This window comes from Vicugna pacos, chromosome 2 (assembly GCF_048564905.1).
Source record: "Vicugna pacos chromosome 2, VicPac4, whole genome shotgun sequence".
Lineage (NCBI taxonomy): Eukaryota > Metazoa > Chordata > Mammalia > Artiodactyla > Camelidae > Vicugna > Vicugna pacos.
Window position 1 is genome coordinate 96372625 of NC_132988.1, and position 23822 is coordinate 96396446.

Consider the following 23822-nt stretch of genomic DNA (forward strand, 5'->3'; position numbering starts at 1 on the left):
GAGTGGAGACCTCTTTGAAGAGTATAAAGCTAAAGGAACTTGGTAGCACTATATAGAATTGCAGTGGTAATTTATCCATTATAACCAAAAGGCTAAAATCAATCAATTGAACAACTCTTCATGAAGTCGCTCATATTAACAACAAATTGCAAGATGCAGTATTTAAGGAACTCACAGTCTAACGAAAGTAGACAAACATTTTAAATGAGATATGTTCAGTGCACTACAAAACAGTCTATAAACAATGATAAGTTCCTAGCCTAAAATATACAATTATCTGCCAATGAATTGTAAGTGAATTTGCTCCCTGCCTTTTTAATCTTAGTGCTATTGCTTTATAATACTCAAAAGTATAATAAATATTTCTGAAGTTGCACTTTTCCAAGCTGATTATATCTTGCTAATCATGTATATTTCACACAACTAGGCATGGCTTTCCTGTGCTATAATGTCTCTCTTACTTGTTTCTTGTCATTTTCTTAGTAGGCCTGTTTTTTTTTTTTTTTGGTGTTATATCCTTTGATCTTCCTTTCTCAATGCATTATAGTTTTTCAGAAGGTTATATTTTTTATAAATTTAATCATTGTTATATTTCTCAATAATTTAACATTTTATTTGCATTAACACACTAAAATTTCAAAGATTTTTTTTCAAAGAAGTAAACAAGGTTCCTGGTGCAATCATTATAAAGTTATTCTCATTTTGTCACCATCTACCACTGTCACCATTAGGTCATCAAGAAGTGTGGTTTTCATAATATTCCCTAAATTCCTGTCTGGGTTTCCTTAGTTGGAGTCCTTATGTTAAAACCATACTTTCCTGTATATGGAATAGAACATACTTAGAAACATGCAAAATATTTTTATTTTTTACATGTAAAAAGGAGTAGAGGAGACTGCAAATGTCAAGGTACATTTGTATGTACCTGAATCAAGTACATAGAAATGTCCACATTCCGGAGAAAACAAGGTATAATGAAATTAGGGCAAATAAACTAGTGTAATATGAATTTGTTCGGTGTATAAAATAGGATTATACACATACACAGCATTTTTTAATGTTCCAGTCGCCATTTAAGTGTTTCACCTCTATTAACTCATTTAGTTACAGTAAAAACTCTACAGGGAAAATGCAATTATTATCCTAACTTAAGAGACAGAAAAATTGAGGCCCAGGACTATAGAACAGGTTGCCCACATTCTCACAGATAAGTAAGTGTCAGGATTGTGCTGTGGTGCAGCCAGCCAGGCTCCAGATCTTCAGCTCTGCAAAACCAGGCAACATTGCCTTTTTAGGAGATACGTAAGGGAGAAAGGCGGCTTATGAATGCCAGGGTCAAAGAATACGAAACTGTAGCTACCACAGCAAACATTTCTACACAGGAATATCCCTCATAATATATCTGTACAAAAATAACTACTGGATAAGATTTTGACGAGAATATATAATGCTGGGTTTAGAGAATTCAAGATAGTAATTAACTGCTGGTAAAGACAAGAGAAAAAGTCAAAGTCAGTTGCTTCATGGTTGAGAAATGGAATGCTGGCCTCACATGGGACAATGTCAGAGTGAATTACTGTAAAAGTACTGTGCGTGTGTTTGTGCGTGTCCACACGTGCGTGTCCACAAGCACACATATATGCGTGTGTGTGTGTAAAGTTTTGAAATCATCTCACTTTCTCCAAGGAACACAGAGACAAATGATTTCTTTTCTCTATTTTCCAAAAAGAGGTCATATGCAAATCAACTTTAGACAACTGATTAGAAAGTATAATAAGGTAGATATAGTATACATATATACAACCTTAAGTAAGAAGGGAGATATTTTTCTCTTTTAATAACAAGCTATACATGCTGGAGGGGCTGAGAACTGAAGGTCACAGGACAGATTTATTTATAGTGCTTTCTTAAAGGAGGAAATAGTTTGGACAAAGTTCTTGGGTAACAACAGCTCTGAAAATTGCCTTTAAAGAGGCAAAGTGTTTCTGAAGTAGTCTGTCCTTTTGGATTTAAACACACTGATTTTCACAACGAATCGTTATGTCAGCACTTCATCTACCCCAGAGGAAAAGCATGATAAATCTGCATTATGCTTTGAGGAAAGAGCATTACCAAGCTCTGGTATTAGCTTTCAAACCAGCTATTTCTAGTAAGAGGTCAGATTTACCCACTAGCAATTCTGCCACCCATGCATAGATTCACACTTTATGCTGAATGGGCTGTATTTTTTTTGAACGCACCTATGACTTTAACTCTTATTACAGCACATATTTCCAACATTTAACAAATTAACCTATTTATATTTACTTTGCAATTTTCCCTGATTAGGATATATGATTAATTTCAAATAGTATCTGAATGTAAAGTATTTTAATGATATGAAACATGTCTTTTTAATCAAGAGATATTATCAGGTATTACCTTTGCATGAAATCTATATTATTATTATTCCAATACAAATTATATTCTTCTTCACATGCACTCATGTGTATTCTTTCATGCTTATTTGGATTTTAAACCAATCTAGGCAAGTCACAGATTTTCTGCACTACAATTTTGTTGTGTCTGTTTTGAAACAGAAATTGGATTGTCAGCTGAATCTTCCCAAGGGCTTAAGAACATGTTGTAGAAAATGGATCCAAGGGTGTTAAAATATTTTACTTAGAATACGACTTTGGTTAATTTCTGTTATAACCTGATTCTTCCATTAAAGACACCCATTCCTATTCAGATTGCATTGACTTTGACTATGTCAGAACTGAAAACAATAGGAAGGGTAGGCACTCTCGGCTGCTTGGAAATAACGGAGAATCTCAAGGAAAGGAAGTACTTCCTCAAATCCCTCTCCTTCCCTCCTCTGTGTCTCTGATTTGCTTCTGCAGGAACTTGATAGATGCAGCATCCTTCTAGGTCACACATAGCTCAGTTATTTAGAAGGAAATTAAAAAAATGGAAGGAATGAACTAAAATATATTTGCTGCTTTTCTCTCTGTAGAACAAAGCTACATAGATACAGTAAGAAAATACTACAGTATTAAAATTAACAAACTCCATCTTCCTATCCCTATGCCTGCTCCCACTTCATAATGTGCTATAAATACCTTCTACACACTAGGGTGTTGAGATCACTGACTTATCAATAGCCTCCCCAAATACCTAGCATCTTAAAAGTTTAGGACCCTCTGCTAAGGACTAGAAAAACAAAGCAGTGTAAATTATGAACCCTTCCTTAATATAAGATAGTAATTTGGGAAAATGCACACAAAAATGATTCAAAGTAAGCAAGTTAAGAATCAAGTGAGTGTGGAATGTCCTTTAAAGTCACCTACACTCATATGAAGGAGAAAACTCTTAGAATCACCTGAGAAGATAAAAGATCTCCCCTACCAGAGACCAGGATAAACTAAATCTCTCTTACCATCATCCACAGCCACCGCTTTCTCCTTCTCTCAGCAAGGAGAACACTGAAGACTGCAGAAAAGTATGTGATTTCTGAGGACTGGGGCCAAATGAACAAGACTTTGTGTCTCAAAGACAGCCATTTTTAATGAAGTAAGGGCATTAAATTTTTAAGTAGTAAATCTAAAGATAAAGATAAAAAATATAGACAGTAGAAGAAGGATTTCTGTGAAGCTTATTCTTACTAGAATTGCATTTATCAAACACAGGAAGAAGAAATACAGAACAACAGTTTGAAATGGAGTCAAGGGAAGATTTTTCAAAGCCATCAACATCTAAAAATGTCTTGTTTTGTTTTGTTTTGTTTTGGGGGGGAGTGTATCCAGAAGGGAAAAGGGCCCATTGGCAGGGAAAAACTGAAAATACAAATAAATAAAAGGGGCTAGTTGATAGACTATGACCCAAGACAGTCCAGAGAGAAGAGAGGAGAAATAGAAAAGGAAGACAGTTTTAGGAAAGAGCAATCTCTCTTCTTCTGGGGCCTCGAAAAGAATGGTAAGATGAATGAAGACAAGATATTTTTATAGAAAGAGGTACATAAAGAGGTAGTGATGGAGAACAGAATTTAATGTGTGTTTATTTTCTAGTGGCATCTTCATTTAGTATTATCCAATATCCTCAAACACTAACTTTAGAGAAATTACATCAAGAAAATAGACATTCTGCAAATAAATATGAAATTTAAAGCATTAAGTTATCTACTATGTTTTAAAATGTCATTTCTTGATATAAAATGGTGGAAATGTTCAGGCTTGGAATATGAAACTGTATTCTTTTAGCTACCATTTACTGCATTAAGAGACTTTAAACTGAATTATATGGGTCTAGTAATGCTTTTGGAGAGAAGGGTACAGCTCAAGTGGTAGAGTGCATGCTTAACATGCATGAGGCCCTGGGTTCAGTCCCTAATACCTCCTCTAAAAATAAATAAATAAATAAACCTAATTATTCCACCCCAAAAAGAGAGTTAAAAGTTAAAGAAATAGAAGAACTGAAACAAATAAACAAAAAGTAATTCTTTTGGGAGAGGATCCACTAAAACTGGAAAACTTCTGCTGTGGATTCTTTGGTAAAATCATACTACCAGCAGGAGGCAGCAGATGATATATATATTTGAAGTAAATGTGCTCCTTGATTCCATGTCATTTTTTGGATTCTTTCTTCATAAGGAAGGGATCAAATCCTCATTAAGAATTCACTTGCTAAGGGTTGAATAATAACTCCTGTAAAACACACATTCCTGGACCACAAAAGCATATCACCCATGTTATAGTATTCATAATTTAAATTTTAGAACAGTCTTGCCAAGTAGACTATCAAATCCTCAAGGATGGAGACCATTCCTTACGTATGTTTGCATGCTATCATCCGGCACATTGTCTAACACTTGACAGAGGCTCAACATATGCTAATAAAGCTCACTGATCAAAGACCACAGGAATATATCATTAGTCCAACCAATTAAATTTTAGCAGCTTACTACAACAAGAGAAAATGCACCTCAGGATAACCATGGAGTGTAACAACAACAACAAAGGTTGTTAGAAAGGATACTTACAGTATTTGGAGGACTAGAGTTAGTCATAGGATTATCTTTGAAGGAACTGATACAAGTTTCTTGTGGAGAAGAGCAAGGTTATAAGTCATAGACAGCTTAGTTGATTACAGCACATTGATAAAGGCAGGGAGTCACTGACAGATTATAGAAATGCTCATATGGCTCTATTCCTCCTATGATTTGGCCATAGGACTTACTTTGGCCAAGGAGACACTGGCAAGCGTGATGTAACCCAAAGCTTGAGGAGTGTTTATATCTTGGTGCTTACTCTTTTTGCTCAACAACAGAATTATTAGATAAACAAAACCACTCAGCTGGATGAAAATCCAGGGAGTAGAGGGTGGTCACTCTTTGAGGCTATCCCAGATGAACAGGGCTGGTGATTGACTGCACAAAAATGAGAGAACCAAGTGGAGACTATTTGAATCTTGAAGAGTGTTTATATCTTGGTGCTTACTCTTTTTGCTCAACAACAGAATTATTAGATAAACAAAATTACTCAGCTGGATGAAAATCCAGGGAGTAGAGGGTGGTCATTCTTTGAGGCTATCCCAGATGAATAGGGCTGGTGATTGACTGCACAAAAATGAGAGAACCAAGTGGAGACTATTTGCATCACGCAGGTAAGCCCAGCCCAAGTTACTGACTCTCAGAATTGTACTCTGAATGTGCAGTTTTAAGCTACTAAGTTTTGAAGTGGTTATATGTCTCAAAGCTAATTGATAAAGAGTTAAAAGAAGATGAGCCAATTCAGACAGTTTTCCCATTTCCATTCAAGTGAGAAATTATTCATTAACTACATTCAGAATTTATGTTAAATCCATGAATTCAGGGCATTTTGTTCATAGCTTGCTGTACTGGTCACCTCAAGGATTACTCAAACCTTACCTACCTTGAAAAGACAACCCCTTTTTTCAATGGATTAAAACCTTCAAAAGATGCCTTAAACTGAACTAACAGTGAAAGCTAGTGAGGTGAAAAGGAAATCCTCCCTCCACCACTACTTGTCCATACATCAGAGCTAGTCCACGAGGGGATGACAAACCTGTCCTCCCACCGGAACATGTGTTGTGTACCAGTACGTACCGCAGGGAAAAAACGTCAGAAAACTTGGGAGGTTCAACACTCTCAGTCTGGCTTTCAAAATAGGCTTGACCATCTGCCTGCAGATTTTAGTTTTTTTTTTCTTTTTTTTTTCCCTATAGGAAAACTCAGTAGATGTAACTTAAAAGTCTGTATTGCTTACAAATGAAAAAGAATTTGGAGTAACTCAATGCAAGTATGGCAGCTTAATTACAAACATGAGGTGTGTAACATTTTGGTAAAGCACTGGGCTTATTGAAGACATTGTTATAAAGCAATGTTTTAAGTCCATATTTTGTCATGGCTACAATTTTAACACTGTGGAAGTGAAATTAATGTGTTGGTGTTTCCTTTTGATTAATACAGCACGTTTTATTCAAAGTGGCTTGTGATTCCTTTTTGTTTCTGCCAAAAAGACCTGGTAGACACTGACAAGGAAATGGAATATTGTGTGAGCCAAACTTCTGATATTCTTTTCCCTCAGACATTAATTTAGTACAAAGGAGAATAATCTGCTGTTCACAAAGAAGAAAAAAAGATCCCACCACATTTGAAGACAAATCCATTTACTTAGAAGTTATAGTGACTGAGCATAATTTTCTCAGGAGGGAACTCTGAGGTTTGAAATGCCTAAGACAAGAATCATCAGAAGGAAGAGTTAGCTGCATCTTGTCTAGTGCAGGTCTTTGGGTAGTTAAGCATGCAAAATAAAGGGGAAAATTCCATCTGTTTGGAATCAGAATCGATTTTGACACAAGCTGTCAAGTAAAAACAACAACAACAACAAAAAGCCAAACTGCTCTAGAGGAATACAATATTGCTAAATCAACTTGATGGAAAATTAGAAATTCTACCTGTATTTAATTAAATCTGGGCCAGAGGAGACTACCGGTTCAGCTCTTTGAAACAGTTAGAAATAAATAGATCTACACAGACCTTTACCATCAGAGATTATCAAAGTGTTTTTTGAAGGTGAAGTACAAAGACAAGGTGAAAAGAGATGTTGAATATTTTAGAGTAATTTTTAAATTCAATCCATTAAAACTTTTTAACTAAAAACTAGAACTTGAACATGACCAGAGGCTTTTTAACTCATGAGATGTGGTAGCAAAGAACTGGTATAATTTACTGAGGAAAACTGAATGAAGAAGATAGTTTACCTAGATTAAAAAATTGTGTCTTTTAATAGTTAAACAGCAAATCTTCATACAACGTTAACAAAGAAAGCAAAGGAAATATGACTATATCCAGACATTTTTTTAAATAAATATGCCCAAATATGTATATAAAATATAGAGGATTTGGCTATATAACATTGGTCTTCATTTTCCCTAACGCCATAAGAAGTTGACTTATGCTTAAAAAATATACGGTTATCAAGATATTTTCTACAGAATTGGGACTTTGGAAGAATCCAAAGTGGTTTAATTTTATGGAGACAAAGTTGTATTCATTACCGCTGTTCTTTTACATGCATCAAGCTGTATAAAGGAGAGTAGCTTAAATGTGCTCTGGGGTAAGACTGCCTGGATTCAAACTTTTCCTTTGCCAAGTCAGCCATGTTCATAAGCTCTGCAAATCTTAACTGAGTCGACTAATCTACTTTATCTCATAGGCTGGTTGCAAGAATTAAATGAAACAATACATAAAAAATGTTTATCAGAGTACCTCTTTAAAACATTTTTTTAAAGCACAGATACATGGTGACAAAGACCATTTATTATTTATTTCAATAAAAAAGTACAAGATCCAAAAGACCTTCTATCAACAGAGGAGCTATTTTAGGTTTGATTTAGTTATTTTAGAATAAAGTAGGAAAATACTTCCGTACAGTTCATTTAACTTCGTATTTTCAGACAGCCCTACCATTTACAAAACAGCAATATGGTTTGATAATGAATTCACATATCTACTGCCTCAATTATCAAATATTTCATAAATACCTAATATGTGCTGGTAACTCCCTGATTACTAGCTATACTGCAGTGAACCAAGCAGACAAAAGCGCCTGTTCTCACAGGGTATACACTTCAGTGGGAGAAGATGTTTAATAAGCAAACAAGTGGTAAACATATAACATATCACATGGTAAGTACTTCAGAAGTAAATACAGCAGGAATGGGAAACAAAGATGGCTGGGAAAGTGTCTGCAGTTTAAAAATCTAATAATTAGGGTAAGTTTCAGAAAAACAACAAGGACATTTGAGCAAAAAATCTGAAGAAGATGAGGCAGTAAACAGTGAGATGGGGAAAGTATTTTCTAGATGGAGAAAAGAGCAAACAGATTGGAATCAAGGTGATTTAAAAGTTTTTGGCCTATGCAACTAGAAGAATGGAGCTCCCATTTTCTGAGAAGCGGAGAGTGTGAATATAGAAAGTTGTAAGAAAGACACAGGAACATTTGGAGACCACTGGTTTTAGAGATTAGTACTAGACATTAGTCAATATTAAATATTGATGACAATAGTAGATATCAGACATCAAGTGGAGATACTGAGAGCTAAAACAAAAGTCATAGCTCAGAGAAAGTACCAGGTTACAGATAAAAGTTTGATTGACATACACAGCTAGCTAGATAGCTAGATAAAAATTTTTTAAATGATCCCTATCCTTAAGTATCCCATTTTTATCTTGTTTTTCACCTAAACTTTTTGAATTCTTTAAGACTCAATATATGTATTTTCTCTTCTTGGAAGCCACACCAGTCTTTCTCCTCTTAAATAATATGTACATCTCTCCATTATTATAACACTTTAAACTCTTTATTGTAATTATCTTATTTGGCATCGTCACTCAAGTAGACTGAGAGCTCCCAAACAGAAGAATTTATGTCTTATTTCTCTTTGTAGGTCCAGTGCCTATGGAAGGTGTTTGGCAAACAGTTGCTGCTCAATTGAAGCTGAAAAGGGTAGTGTTTTACAAACAGGGGAAAACTTCATGTGATTTAATTAAACAGCTTATGATAAAAAAAATTTACAGAATTGGTGAAAAGGGGGCTGTATTTCATATGCACAAAAGTAAGGAGTTTGCAATCTTTCCTGAAAAGTATGAAATTTAAAGAATTTTGAACAAGTGATTTGCAATTTACAAAACAATTCTCTTATGGTTTGATGGAGAATGGACTGGAGTGACTACAGTGGTGGGTATATACTTAGAGAAATGGCTGAAGTTGTCTAAATTAGGGTGTGGCTGCTGTTGCACTGAATGTAAAAGTCTGTATCCCCAGAGGACCCGGGGATTAATCTGAGTGGCAGTTGAGTCATTTCCTTTGGGAGACTGTAGAATAAGAACAGTTGACCAAGGACTGATTTTTATGGAATTACTAAAAAGTTATGGGAAAAAAAGTAAAATAAGGAGTATAATGAAAAAGAGAAGCTAGAGATAGAAGAAAATGACCAGAAGAAAGTTTTACCATAAGGGAATGTTTCAAGGAAAAAGAAATGAATTAACACTAACATTTTCAGAAAGACATCAATAACACAAAGAACAAAACTATCTACTGAATTTGACAATAACCACTAGAATTTAAAAAATCAGTAGTAGTAAATTCAGGGGTGAATGGGAAGATTAATAAAAAAGAAAGTTTCAGTACGATACACCATTACAAAGCTTAGAGTTCAAGGAAATAATGTGACGTTAGCTGAGGACAGAAGGGCTTAATCAAGTTTTCTGGTTTTTTGTCTGCTTAATGACAAAAGCAATATGAGCATTTTTATTTTCCAAAGAAAAAAGATCACTCACAATTGTTTACTGCTATTTTGTATGCTCTCTGTATTACAGTTAATGATAAAAATAAAAATGTTCACAAGCTCTGGGCTTCCTCTGGGAAATGTGTATCTCATTTTTGCTTTTACTGTAAATTGAGTAAATTTCAAAATTTGATGTTTCTGAAATAATTGTCTTTGTGTCTCTGGGTACCTGGAATGATCGTTGTTTAGATTAACGGGCCATCTGCTTTATAGGTAATTCTATGTATTTCTTTTCATGACTCAGATGAAAGCTGCACTTTTTTTTTTTTAATACTCTAAGGTTCTTATTAATGTAATGAAACACTTCATGAAACTTGAAGAAAACAAGCCTTCTTTGAAATGCTTTAACAAGAATCTGTATCCATAAGATAGGTCCAAAACAAACTATTTAGAAGAGCATAATTAGATTAATTAGTCCATTGTCGCCAAGGGCTCTTCCAGAGTAGTATCTGTCTAGTTGTCTGTGTGCAATTCCCGCAGCTACTTTTGAGCACTTGTGGTACAGAAGCTTAAACAAATCTCTTCTCACAAATATTTATGTTAAGGTGTTCTAAGAGTTATAAAAAAATTATGACTGTTTCCAAGTTAAAATATAAAGCTAATGTAAATGTAATATTTCAAATAGTTATAAGGAAAAAATAAAGATCATTCTATTAACAAGAAAACAGATAATACTTCATAATTATATATAATCCATCTGTTCTGGCTAACAATCAAGTCAGATCTGTGTTGTCTGTGAGTCTGTGTGTGTGTATTTATAATTGTGACATAACTTGCACTAGTTTCTAAGGGGTCAGTTCGAGAAACAAGAGGGCTCTTTTTTTGCTGAGTGGAGTGATGGCTACAGGTACACAAGTTTTTAAAGGAGATACTGGAGCAGAGCAAAACTGCTCTGTGTAACAAATCCAGGAAACAACTGGGCTTGCGGTGGGAGAAATCATGAGGAAGAACATACCACTGAACAATGGACACTGAATTAAGAAGTCAAAATACAAGGAAACTTGATCCATAATACAGCCATGAGAATTTGGATTGGCGATGTTGCTTGGGGAACTGGAGACTGAAATGCTGAGCACTTGCAAAATAGGAAGTGGCTGAGGTCCATTTACTGGTGTACATAACATTATATCAGATTTGGAAGGTGTAGAAAATAGTGCAGGCATGTAGACCTACTTATACAGTTGTTTGAAAACATACTACACTCAAATCATACCTTTTAAGTAAAAGACAACGGACAAGTTACAGAAACATGGCTATACTTCATTTGCAGTTTATAAAGTTAGAGCTTATTTGGTTTTTCTCTGTTAATGGGATGAACCTAACATTAAGATGGGATCCAGGTCAAGTATGATGTTTTGCAGTTTATCACAGTTTCCTCCCTGACTTAGCATGGTTAAGCAGTGTCTGAGGATTTGAAATAAATGTCAAGAATGCTCACATGAATGACAAGAGCCCAATGATCAGGCCCTTCATCTACATCTTTATTTTGAATTGTTTTTCCTCTTTTTTTTCTGTTACATTCTAGAAATCAATAGATGTATGCTATTGTTTCAGTATATTTCTAGTCATCTAAAACATCATTTACTGTTTCCACACTGCTCTGTATGTCTTATGTCCTATGTCTGACTTTGTAATGAGTATTCACCTTTCTTCTCATAAGACTGTATGATCCATGAAAAATGTTTTTCTCTCTCCGGTATCTCAGTAACAATCAAAATGCCTATAATTGTAACTAGTGCTTAATAAATATCTGTAGATCTAATGGATAAAGGATTGCACCGAATACCCACAAGTGAATTCTCTGGTAGGAAATGTCACTTTGCTGTAATACTGAAAGACACTTTTGCCTTTTCCCGACTTAAAGACAGATCTAAATATATAAATATTTTATTGAATCCTTTTACTGCAACAAACCATGAACTTTTATGGTATTAACAGATATTTAACATTAATTGGGAACAAATTCTGTACCAGACACTGCATGTTATTATTCTCTCTACAATTCTATGATGTAAATTCTATTTATATCCTCATATCATTATATTTAGATCACATGACTGGTGACCGATATGACCCCTGGTCTTAACTGCTTTTCTAGACTGCCCCCCATGATTTTCCCTAGGAGCTCACAATGTTTAATAATGGTTGTCTTTATCCTAGTAAAGTGTGAAAATACGATTAATAACTCATTTAACAGCTGTTTGATTGCATTTTAAATGTACATGCTGTGCTATACACTGGGATATAGCACAGGCAAGAATAGGCGGGCCTTGTCCCTTGAAGCTGACTATTCAAGATCAGAGCCTGTGTAGCTTGTAGACTAACATTGTTGGCTCTGGAAAAGCCAACCCAAGTCCACCACTTAGTTCCATGACCGTGGGCTAGTAGCTTCTTTCCTCAGTTTCCTCATCTGTTGAAATTACCACTTCATGGGATTAAATGAGTTAGTTATTAACAAATATAAAATGCTTAGTACTGAGAATTTCACATCACAAACACTGACTTCACTTTGGTGGGTGGATCAAACACTAAACAAATAACCATGCTAAACAATTTAAGTGCTCTAGAAGGAAAAAGAGGACAAAGTCTTATGTCAGCATCGACCAAATAACCTATCCTGGTGTTACCAAACCAAACTTGGGTCAGCTTGCCCAACGCATAGCAAAGCCAAATCACCGACAACAGGTTGTGGCGAAAGGAATCACAGTGTTTACTGCAAAGTGCCAAGCAAAGAGAATGGGTACCTTGTGCTCAAAAGCCATGAACTCTCCAACAGCTCTAGGTTAGGGCTTTGAAAGACTGTGAGGAAAAGAGTAGCAGGGTGTGAGATCAGCTTGTGCTCAGTTGTCTGATTGGTGGATGGTGAGGTAACAGGGTGATGTTTCAGGAATCTCAATCATCAACCTTCTGGTTCTAACCAGACTGAGTTCTACATGCCTACAGTCAGCAGTTTTCATCTGGTGGGAGACTGGTTTCCATAAGAACTTAGGAAGGTGTGTCAGATGGTGCTATCTATGTCCTTCAGGGATGAACTGAAGTCCTGTGGCTCTAGTATATGGCTGACCTTTTGTTTAAATTGTTACCAGTTCTCCTGTCTGACAGCTGTTCTTTGTCTCTGAATGTTCTCATTCCTCTGATCATTAACTCTTGAGCCAGACCTTCTGAAACTCAACTGGGTTCAGGAGGCTGAAGTTTTTCTTTCAGTGAGGCGTGGAGAACATGAAGGGGTCTGTTACTGAGAAAGCCCATCCGGGGATTGCTCAGTTTCACTAGTCTTGAGATAAAAGTGGCAAGAAGCAAAATCATGGGGTGAGGAATTACTCCAGGAAAGCAAGCCTATGTCTGCTGTGAGATGAAATGTGGTTCCTTTACCATAAAAAAGAGAACAAGACTTCCTATCAGACAAGAATAAATTCTTTAGGAATCCCTGAACAATGGATGACCTCAGACCAACAAATTTCAGAAAAGTATTAAATCAAGAATCGACCTCTCCTTTATGAAACTTTGAAGTTAAAAGAAAAATGGAGATACAGATAAATGCAAGTAACATCCCATTCTAAAACTCTCTAGATAATAGACCTTCCATACCTGGTTACAGCTATATCAATTTATTTTTCTGTCTCTTTCAGTTTTAAAATCTACCATATAAAACCAGAAATGAGAACAAAAAGATAACAATATAAAAAGAGTAAACAAAGCCAAAGCTGGTGACAAATTACTTTCATTCTTTGCTTATACATATCTTTCCCATGTCTACAGAAATTAAAATCTGTTGATTATGTGCTCTGCCCTGAGAAAAGCATTTTTATGAGTTCAGTTGACATCAGTTAATATACTGATACTCATACTTGTCATTTCATAAGGAAAATAGTATTATTAAGTTATTATCATCTGCAATAAACTAGAAGCATATAGTTATATAGAAACTCTTTATATAGTTAAATAATATTAGTTTACTTGTAACCTGACCATTCCAAGATTATTGGAAGAATTTCAAATTTATACACAATAACTGAGACACTTCCAGCCATTTCAATTTTCTGTGCTTTTCAAAATTGTTAACATATCTAGATCCAAGTCAGAAACTTTTAAAAATGCTCATTTAGGTACTTGGTTAATATTCAGGATACTGCATAATCAATACTGCAATATAAATGTGAATCGCCATATAACATACCTTTTGTTATTGAAATAATTTAAACTATGTTTTTGAAAAGTGTATAACATGTGACTTAAGTTATGGCATAAATTAATCAATTTAGTCTAACTTATTCTAATAATTTCCAGCCATCTACTGATTTATAGAAGTTATGGTTTGACTCTTCCCTGTGATACAGCTATGGCTATGCAGCTATAAGGAGCCATATTAATCTCTTCAAAGACTTCACCATTAAATGACATCATTAGTGACAGGTATCTGACAGATACCGAAGGACACTGAAGACATTCCCTCCCATTTTAATCTTAGTCTTCCCACTGCCCTCCATGCTTTCACTCCTTTCTCACTATCCTTTTCCCTCGACCAAGTCAGGATCCTCTAATCTGGACACTGATTACATTCCTACAGTGAGGGTGAAGAGCACTCGGATCAATTAAGGAGGAAGTCATGAGAGAGGCAGGTGGGTGGGCATATACTGACCTAGTTTCCAGACACAGGAGTTGACTCCTTTAGCCTGACTCAATCAGGGGAGTAGGACAGCTGTGTGCCTTGCACAGCCCGACTCAGTAAACAGCTGGTTCCCTGCACGGAGGCAGTTGTTGGCTGAGGCTCTGTTGTTAAACTAGAGTAAAAAAAAAAGGAGAAGAAAAAGGGAAGAGATACCAAAGAAAGTTTAAGTGCTGATTACTGACAGACTGAGTCAACACTCGAGGGTTCTCTTGAAAAACCTGTTCCAGGGCACAGCAGCGAGCAGGCAGGGGAAGGGGAATTGGGGAGCTGGAGGGAGGCTCCTTGGCCTTGCAGGAAGAGGTAAGAAAGGATGTATGTATGTACCCTGTTAACATGGATAAAATGGACCATGTTGGTGTACATACCCTGTTAACGTGGATAAAATGGACTGTTTCTCTCCGCACAGACCTTAACACAAGAAGCCAAAAGGGCCCCCACCTGTCCTTGCCACCACTCCAAAGGGATAGTTTTCAAATTAGCAAAGAACCTAAAATGTATCTAAGGAATTAAGTCTCCACACATGTGCACCCTGCACAATAAATTTTCAATCTCCTTGGGTCCTCCACAGCTAGGGCCTGAGCCCATACAGGGCTAAGCATTTTTGTGTGTTTGTGTGTGAGGGGATACACAATGCGCCTTCCTCCACTTTGCAGAACACCCTCATTCCCTTTCCAAGACCTTTCAACCTAAAGGCAACTCTTCACATCTGACACAATTAAAATTTCTGCAGCGCTCTCAGCCCTGTACCCCTAACCCCACAGCAACATACATCCCAAATCTGTGCTGCAATCTCCAACTTAGATTATAGAATAGGTTCTGTGTGCTAGATGAGTCATGTGTATGTGATGGAATATTAAATAATTTTCACACACTGCAATTACTATCATATACTATTCTACCAACCATGACACACATATTGTAGTTCAATATTTTAATACTCACTGCACCTGCAATTGTGCAAGTTGACTCTCATGAAGGTCTCATATTAATTACATTTTGTTTGGCCTGTGTTTGGGGCTCCTATTTGCTTCAGTCTTAAATTAATACTAAAGCCATCCCTCTGCTGGTAGTTTGTCCCATTACAGTCATGCAATGTTGTAATTTAAGATGGTGCTACTGAAGATATTTGAGTTTCTGTTTTGCATTTACTTTGTCAGCAGTTTGACTTACGTACAATAATTCTATACTTGCTAATTTTGTCTCAAATAATTGAGAACATATGTGTCTAAGAGGTGACTAGAATTTTTTTTCATTAGAAACATTTCAATTTAATTGATTTTTAAGACCCTTGCCTAGGAAGATATAGTAAGTTATTTTGTCCAATTGCTATTATAGAGATTCAATTTCTGTTTGCATTATGTTGATCAATTTTCAGTTTCTCCATACGAAATGTTTTATCATTGTCACTTGTCATTGAATGCAAAAGGATCTGAACTCTTCTGAGATATATAAAAGTTGAAATACTAACTATAGTTTGTGTCATGAGATGTGAGAAAAATAAACACACAAAGGATTTCAAAATATTAAATTTAATAGCTTAAATGAATTTGGTTATTAAGAATAACTCAACACATAAATTTATAAATTATGTATTTAAAAAGGCCAAACAAAATTATGGATTTGCATAAAATATAGTTTTTAAATATGACAGGTTTAAAAGATAGGTTTAAAAATAATTAGAAGTTGCTCAAGTAAGCCAGACAGAGAAAGACAAATATCATGTATCACTTATATGTGGAATCTTAAAAAAAGATACAGATAAGCTTATTAACAAAACAGAAAGAGACTCAGACACAGAAAACAAATTTATGGTTACCAAAGGGGAAAGTGGGGGGAGGGGTACATTAGGAGTTTGGAATTAGCAGATACAAACTGCTACATACAAAATAGATAAAAAACAAGGTCCTTGTGTATAGCACAGGCAACTACATTTAAAAGCTACTGATAGCCTGTAATTAAAAAGGATACGAAAAATATGTAAGTATAACTGAATCACTATGCTGTGCACCTGAAACTAACACAATATTGTAAATCAACTATAGTGCAATTTAAAAAAGTTGCTCATAATTTGAAACGTGTTAAGTTCTCACTGTATGAAAACATTAAATAAAATACTATGTGTACATGTCTGTGTTCTAAAGTTAAATTGCTTTAACTCAGAATACAAGTCATATTCTAAGATTTACTGACGGAAAACATGTTGCTCTTCGTAAGAGATACTTGAAAAAAAAACTTAATTATATTACCCAGTGAAAGAGATGAAGCTGAATAATTCATCAATGACAAGATGTCAAAGGGCCTTTCTAAGAATGTGAGGTTTTGATTGTATCCTGAGGAAAATACGGGGTCATTAATGGCTTTTAATTCTCATATCATTCACAGCTCCGCCAAATGTCATGTCCTCTGAGATGTCTTCCCTGACCACTGGATCCAAAATGAAATATCCTCTAATTCTCTTTCATGTTCTCTTTTATTTTCCTTCGTACCATTGGCATTACCCACCATTATTTTATTTACCTATATTTTAGATATTTGCTTAATGTCCAGCTTTCCCACTTTTCCTTAAGAATTTAAGCTCCACTTGAGCAATGACTTTATTTTCTTATTTTTGCTGTTACTGTTATTCACTGCTGTATTCCCAGAGCCTATGACAGTACCTGGAAATAAGTATTTTTGAATGAATACTGGTATAACACATAAATTGTATATAGCCAGTAATAGCTCATCTATCTGAAAAACACATGGGCAACTTCACCCACCGAGAAAGTAGGTAGAATCTGAAAGTAAGAACACAGTAGTCACAAAGAAGCCTAAGAGACAGACACGTTATCTAATGTAAATGCTTTCTGAGTAATGATGATTTTTGTCCTTGTCATAGGAATTATTACATATAATTCTAGTTTATTTAGTGATCAGATTCCCAGTCCTACATTAAGTTAGAAAAACAGAATATTAGAGAAACAGGAAAGTGGTACACTGTGCACTGAGAGCAATCTTTTGAAACTCAAATATTAGATCACATCACTCCTATTCTGGATTAACTAGTGTTCGCCTAAACTTCTTGTCTTCCCAGAACTTGTGAATGTGATCTTATTTGAAAATAGGGTGTCTGCAGATGTAATCAAGTTAAGATGAGGTCATACTGGATTAGCTGGGCTGAAGACAATGGCAGAAACTGGAGCGATGCAGCCAAGGAATGCAAGCAACCACCAAAAGCTCGGAGGATGCAAGGAAAGACACCTCCCTGGAGTTTCCATAGGAAGTATGGCTTGATGTCATGTTTCTAGCCTCTAGAACTGTGAGAGGCTCTATTTCTGTCATTGTAAACCACCCAATTCAAGGTAATTTGTTATGCAGCCTTAGGAAACTAATACATTCCCTTGTTTAAAATCCTTCAGAGGTTTACAATTATACAAGCAACAGAAGTAAACAGTGTACATATATGTGATAAATACCCAACAAATGTTTGCTGAACATGGAATAATCTCACAAAAGTAAAAAAGTTGGCTGGATATATTAAGGTTTCTCAAGTCAGCAGGAGAGATCCAGGGGCTTTGTGAAGAGGAGATTCAAACTTCCCTCAATGTCTGTGCTTGTGAAATACATGTAAGGATACTCATGACTTTGGTTACAGAGCACCCAGCTAAGGTGGGCTTAAATAAGGAAAGCCGTATTCTTTTCTACAAGATTTTTTCCCATGGAATAGTATTGCCAGGATTGTTTTAGTAGCTTAGGAGTATCAGATCTGTTAAAATTATGTAAAATTTCACTGATTTTACCTTCACTGTTGCAAGACAGACATTGTAATTCTAAGTATCTATGTCTTCATTCAAAAACGTCCAGAGGAGGTAGATTCTAGGCTTGTGTGTGTGCGCATGTGTGTGAAGAGAAATATCCTATATCCAGCCAGAACAAATTCTCACTCAGTTCTTTTTGGCTAGCATTTTATCACATGCCTACACCTTGACTAATTTTAGGCAATGAGAATGAGATTACTAGGTTTGGCTTGTACCCATCAAGATTTCCTCCACGGAGCTAGGCAGGAGGGCAGTCACTCCTGATGGATGGTTTCAGCTGTGTGATGGTGAACTGACTGGGTTTCTGTTGACAAGAATGATTTTTCATATGGCTGTTAAGCAGCAAACAGTTGTGTCTACCACAAAGTCTAAATGTGGAAGCCATAGGACCATGGCAAGACATGAGTGTCTTGATAATGTGTTTATCAACATCGTCTCAGTTTCTCCATATTTCTTACTATAATAAAACTTCTCCTAGAAAGTTAATCAACCTTCCTGACTTCTAGAATACAGAACTGTCTTCAGAATCCTTTTTGTATGATGGTGAAAAGTTAAAAACATAGGATATAATGCATTTATTTTTACATAAATAAGGCTGCTGGGTGGCTAGGGATTTTCCTCTTTATTCCCAAAAGATGGCCAACAAATAACAGATATTCACTTCAACAAAAACACATTTTTCCTTTTCTCAAAGGCCTTTGATTACAATATTTACAGATTTTACCAAATGTCCAGGATTATGTCTCAGCTCTAACAGCAATGTTCTGTAATTATTTTGATCTTATAATTACTAATAGGATTGGAGAGGTACTTAAATAAAATTTAAGTGATTGGAAAGTGGATTATAAATTCACTAAGTTAATAAACACTTATTAAAATAAAAGCATGTGCTTAAAACCATGCTGAAGCAATGTGCATATGTGGGTATAACAGCTCAATGTGTGAACCATTGACCCGGTAGGATGGTGAGATCTCTGCTTCCTAAAGTAGCCGAAGCAGGGGATATTGTAAAGGTGTTTCCCAAAGCCTTGGGACTCCTTGGAGTCCTCTAGAATTGTCCTTGGAGGGTAAAAGGTGGGAATCTAAGTGGGGCTCTAGGGCCCTTGCACACTCCTCTTCCCCATGATCAGACTTATACATCAGAGTGGTACGTAAGAGTTAAGACAGAAGGAAAAATGGAAACAAAACAAAACAAAAAAACGTTGAGTGGAAGGAAGGAAAAGTTTTTTTTTTTTAAATCTGGGGACTATTGTCTCTTGATTTTTCTTTTTATGACAAATAGGTAATTATTGGTTAGCCAGGAGATACACACATACATACATATATATATGTATATATATATATTTTTTAATTTAGGGTGTTTTTTGTAAGTCAGATTTCCCTATAATAGAGATCTGCATTCAGAAGGCTTATTGGGGAGTGCTCTTCAGAATCACACTAAAGAAGTGAGGGAATCAGTGTTGGGCAGAGGGAAAGCTTTAAAGCGCAATGCATTCATAACAAAGGCCTCAGCAGATCCCTGAAGAAGCTCTGGAGCTGGAATGGTCTTCAGAAGTATTTATTGAGACAAAGGGCTGGGCCTTTGTTCTCCTCTGTGTCCTTAAATACAGGCTGCTCCTGGGGAGCTGGTCCAACCTTAGATGAGGAGGCTCTTTAAGCTGAGAGAAAGCTTTGGCCAGCCACACTCCCGGTAGCCAGGAGAAAGAGTGTTTTTTCCTGAAGTTGGAATCTAGGGGAGGGGGAGAGTGCATCTCAGCATTTACTACAGGGGTTAGTAGAGTTTCTTGATTACATGTGCAGAAATCTGATTATGCTACCTCCCTACTTTTCCCCCCTACACATAATTTCTTTGTGCTTCAGCCTAGGAGAGGTAGCTAGGAAACCCAAGGCTTAGATCTGAAGTGTACAGTGGTCACTGCAGGGATATGGGGGGGGAGGAATTTTCAGCTTTTGACTTTCAAATTGACATTGAAGAATATAGTCCTCAGACAAGGCTTTTTGCTTTTTACAAAAGACGACCCCTGTAATACTTCAATGTATATCACAAAGAAAAGGCAGATTTCTCCCACTTGCCCAGACCAGAGGAAGATCCCATTGGCTTAGGATAAGAAGGAATGTCTAAAAGGGAATCAACAGATCAGAGACCGGGGTGCTGCTGCGGATATATATTCCACTTCTGTCACTGGCTGAGCACTGTGCAGCAGCATGGGGATGGAGAAAGATTCTTCTGATGGGTTGAGGTTCTCAAACGGAAAGAAATTATGCACTACTTCCATTGTATGTCTACAGGAGGCACAAGCTTCTAAAAATCCTTTGTTTTTCATGGCAAAGGAGACTGGATTTTGACATTTGGTATGCCTAGGTTGATGGGTTAGAGGCAGCCTCATAGACTTCCTTATAACTCCCCAAAGTTTGCTGGGACACCAAACTTACGTGGTTAAATCTGACACAAATGTAATACTAAGACCAGGCTAACAAAGAAAGAGCTTGAAGCTTTGACAAAATGAAACCATCAGTACATCAATCATAGATTGTTTGGTGGGGGACCACTTGGGAAAGATCATACCTCAGAAGTGCCAGTGTGGAGGATGACCATGTTCAATGGAATTTAAAATATATCTCAATGGAGAAATACATTGAACACTTCCATATGCCTTCCCAAAAAGCCATGCTAGCACATTAGACACAATTTAGATGTAGGGGTTGGAGAATAGAAAGTACTGACCGATGGCAGAAAATACAGTGTAAACATAACTTAATCACTGAATTGCTGAAATTTATTCATTTTTTATAGCTTGTTCCCACTACTATGCAAAGTAAAATTGAAATAGGGATAAGATTGAAATATTGAAAAAGAAAGGCAGTTACATCTATTGCAAACTTGAGTAGATAGCTTGAAAATACCATAGGGGAAAATAAAACAAAAGCAAAAATTATAATGCAAGAAGAAAACAGAGAAGAAACAGGAACAATTATTACACTGAGAGATATAATCATTTCAGCCTAAAATTAGAGGTAATGAGGATTGAATATATTCTACCTGGTGACAAAGCATCCTTACCTCTGTGAGAAGGCATTTTAAAAGCCCCAGGGCCTGAGGAATATACCTGCTAAGGGATGTTCCCCCATCCCAGCCGGAAAAAAAATTTTTTTGCCTTATCATTGTCAGGAATGTTTTTCAAAGACTTCGAACTTGACCACAGATATTACTGGGTGTTTTTTCAGTGACTTTTGGGTCAGTATAGTGTTCTGTACTTCCGGCTGTCTTTCTATTGATTATTCTATTTCACAACTCTTAGGTGTAGAAGTTAAGTGGTGAAAATATGATAGTAAGATAAATATATGCAAACAACTTTTGTTCACAGAAAAAAAATTGATTTCTGCCCTGTAAAAAATATGAGCCCAAGTATTATATTTTATTGCCCTATGTATATTATATTAATTAGTTTTGGCTCTATTAGCAGATTTCAGCCGCCTTCATATGTGTCTGTGTGTCCTTCATATTTTCTTTAAGTTAGTTTTAACATCTTAATGGTTTTCTCATGAATGAGTTAACTTACGTCATTGAAATACATTCACTTTGCACTTGTATGAATGTCATGGTTTTGTATTTTGAAAGCTATGTTTATCATTCCATGTTCATTTCAGTTGGAAAATCACTCAGATTCTTGAATTAAAACCTCGAATGATATATGTGGCACTAGAAGCCTAGTATGGATTTATACTTCAGTCATATGCTAGGCAAAAGACTTGTTTTTGAATTCCACACATTTCTTAAACATATTTTCTTAAGGAACAAGCAGCATCTACAAACCTGCCTACCATAAGCTCGCTAAGCAATTCTTTGAATGTTTTCAATAACCTGATTTCACAGACAAGCTACATGTACTAGACAGTTTACTTCAATTTCCCCCTTAGCCCTTAATGCAAAAGAGAATTTGGAACAGCTAATATAATTTTACCAACATAGGCCTAAAACACCTATTAAATCACACGAATATAGGGTTGTCAGATAAAATACAGGAAGCCCAGTTAAATTTGAAATCCAGATAAACAACACTTTTTTTAGTGTAAGTAGGTCCCCATGCAGTAACTGGGACACATACTTATCTACCTGTACTAAAATAGTATTTATTTTTAAGTAATTCTCTAACGTAAATGGTATATTGTGTTTATTTGCTAAAACTGGTAACCCTACACAGGTAAGGAGTAATACATGCTGAAAGGAGCTGCCTTCAAGTTTTAAGTCAAACAGCAAAATGTAGAGAGCGATGAACACTTTACTTTATAACTGAATTATCACCTGAACCATGTCTGTCACTCCGGAAACACTACATCTGAGTATTGAACTGCGCTAGCCTGCACTTGGAAGCCTGAGCTAGCCAAGGTGCCTCTGCTGAATATACCCCCAGCCGTCCCTAGTTATCTACGAGTCTCAGTGGAGCGACAACAGAATACTGAAAACTGGCTTATAAACAACACAAATGAATTTCTTACGGTTTTGGAGGCGGAAAGTCCAAGATTAGCGTGTCAGCAAGGTCAGTTCCAGTGAGAGCCTTCTTCCACGCTGCAGACTGCCAACTTCTCCACAAACCCCTCACGGTGGAAAGAGAACAAGAGCGCTCACTGGGGCCTGTTTTAGAAGGGCGCTGTCCGCAGCCGTAAGTGAGCAGGCCTGGGCCCAGGCCGAAGTTCACAATAGCTTGCACCTGGTAAGAGGTAAATGTACGCAGGCGCAAGTAGCATGACTACGCATTATGAACACCACGCATGCGCCAGTAGTGTGAGTCCGCATCATGAACACTACGCATGCGCCACTAGCATTATAAAAGGACAAGTGCATACACCTGAGGGCCACCCGCCGCACGCACCACTTGCTTGTACTGCAATAAAGTGCTGTTTTGCTCTATGTTGACTCCTCGCGCCTTTTTCCAGTTGGGCAGCTCACCTCCTCAAACCCCTCTCCAGCCTCCCTCGGCGGACACTTGGCACAGACGGCAGGATGAAGTAAGTGCCCCTTCTGTTCCCCCTTCCTCTGACAGGGAAGCCTGCATGAATTACAGATACAAGTGGAGCAGTTGCAGCACAAGGAGGAGGAACTCGAGCAGAGACTCAGTATGACAGTAAGGACGCCTGCATGGCTCCAGTTCCACCACCTACCGAGAGCAGTAAGCCCAGTCCCCCTGGTCCGCTGAGTCTACGACCCGTGGTGCAGCAGCTGGTGAAACTGGAGGTCCTGATGGTCCTATGGAAGAAATCACAGCCCGAGCAACAATATACCCCATTGCCAACCTCCCTACAGGCCCAAGAAATGGCCCTCGTGATCTCCTCCCAGATTAGGGGGAAGGCCAAGGTGTCCAGGACGTGGGGAACCCAGGTGACCGGAGGCCACACGTTGAACTGACTATCCACTGGTCCCCCATGAACAAACAGCAGGTATTAGCATTAATAGATCCAGGAGCCAAAATTACATTATTGCATGGAAATCCGGATGGCTTTCGGGGAAC

General features: G+C 36.8%; 1 long non-coding RNA gene across 1 annotated transcript in view; it reads right to left on the bottom strand.

Moving 5' to 3' along the window:
• Positions 1-22997, bottom strand: part of LOC140700410 (uncharacterized) — a 58084-nt gene extending 35087 nt beyond the window's left edge. Inside the window, exons 1-2 of the long non-coding RNA XR_012078800.1 lie at positions 22813-22997; positions 14489-14630 (exon numbers count right to left, since the gene is read on the bottom strand). This is a non-coding gene — a long non-coding RNA (uncharacterized lncRNA). The remainder of the gene's footprint in view (positions 1-14488; positions 14631-22812) is intronic.
• Between the last annotated feature and the right edge of the window lie 825 nt (positions 22998-23822).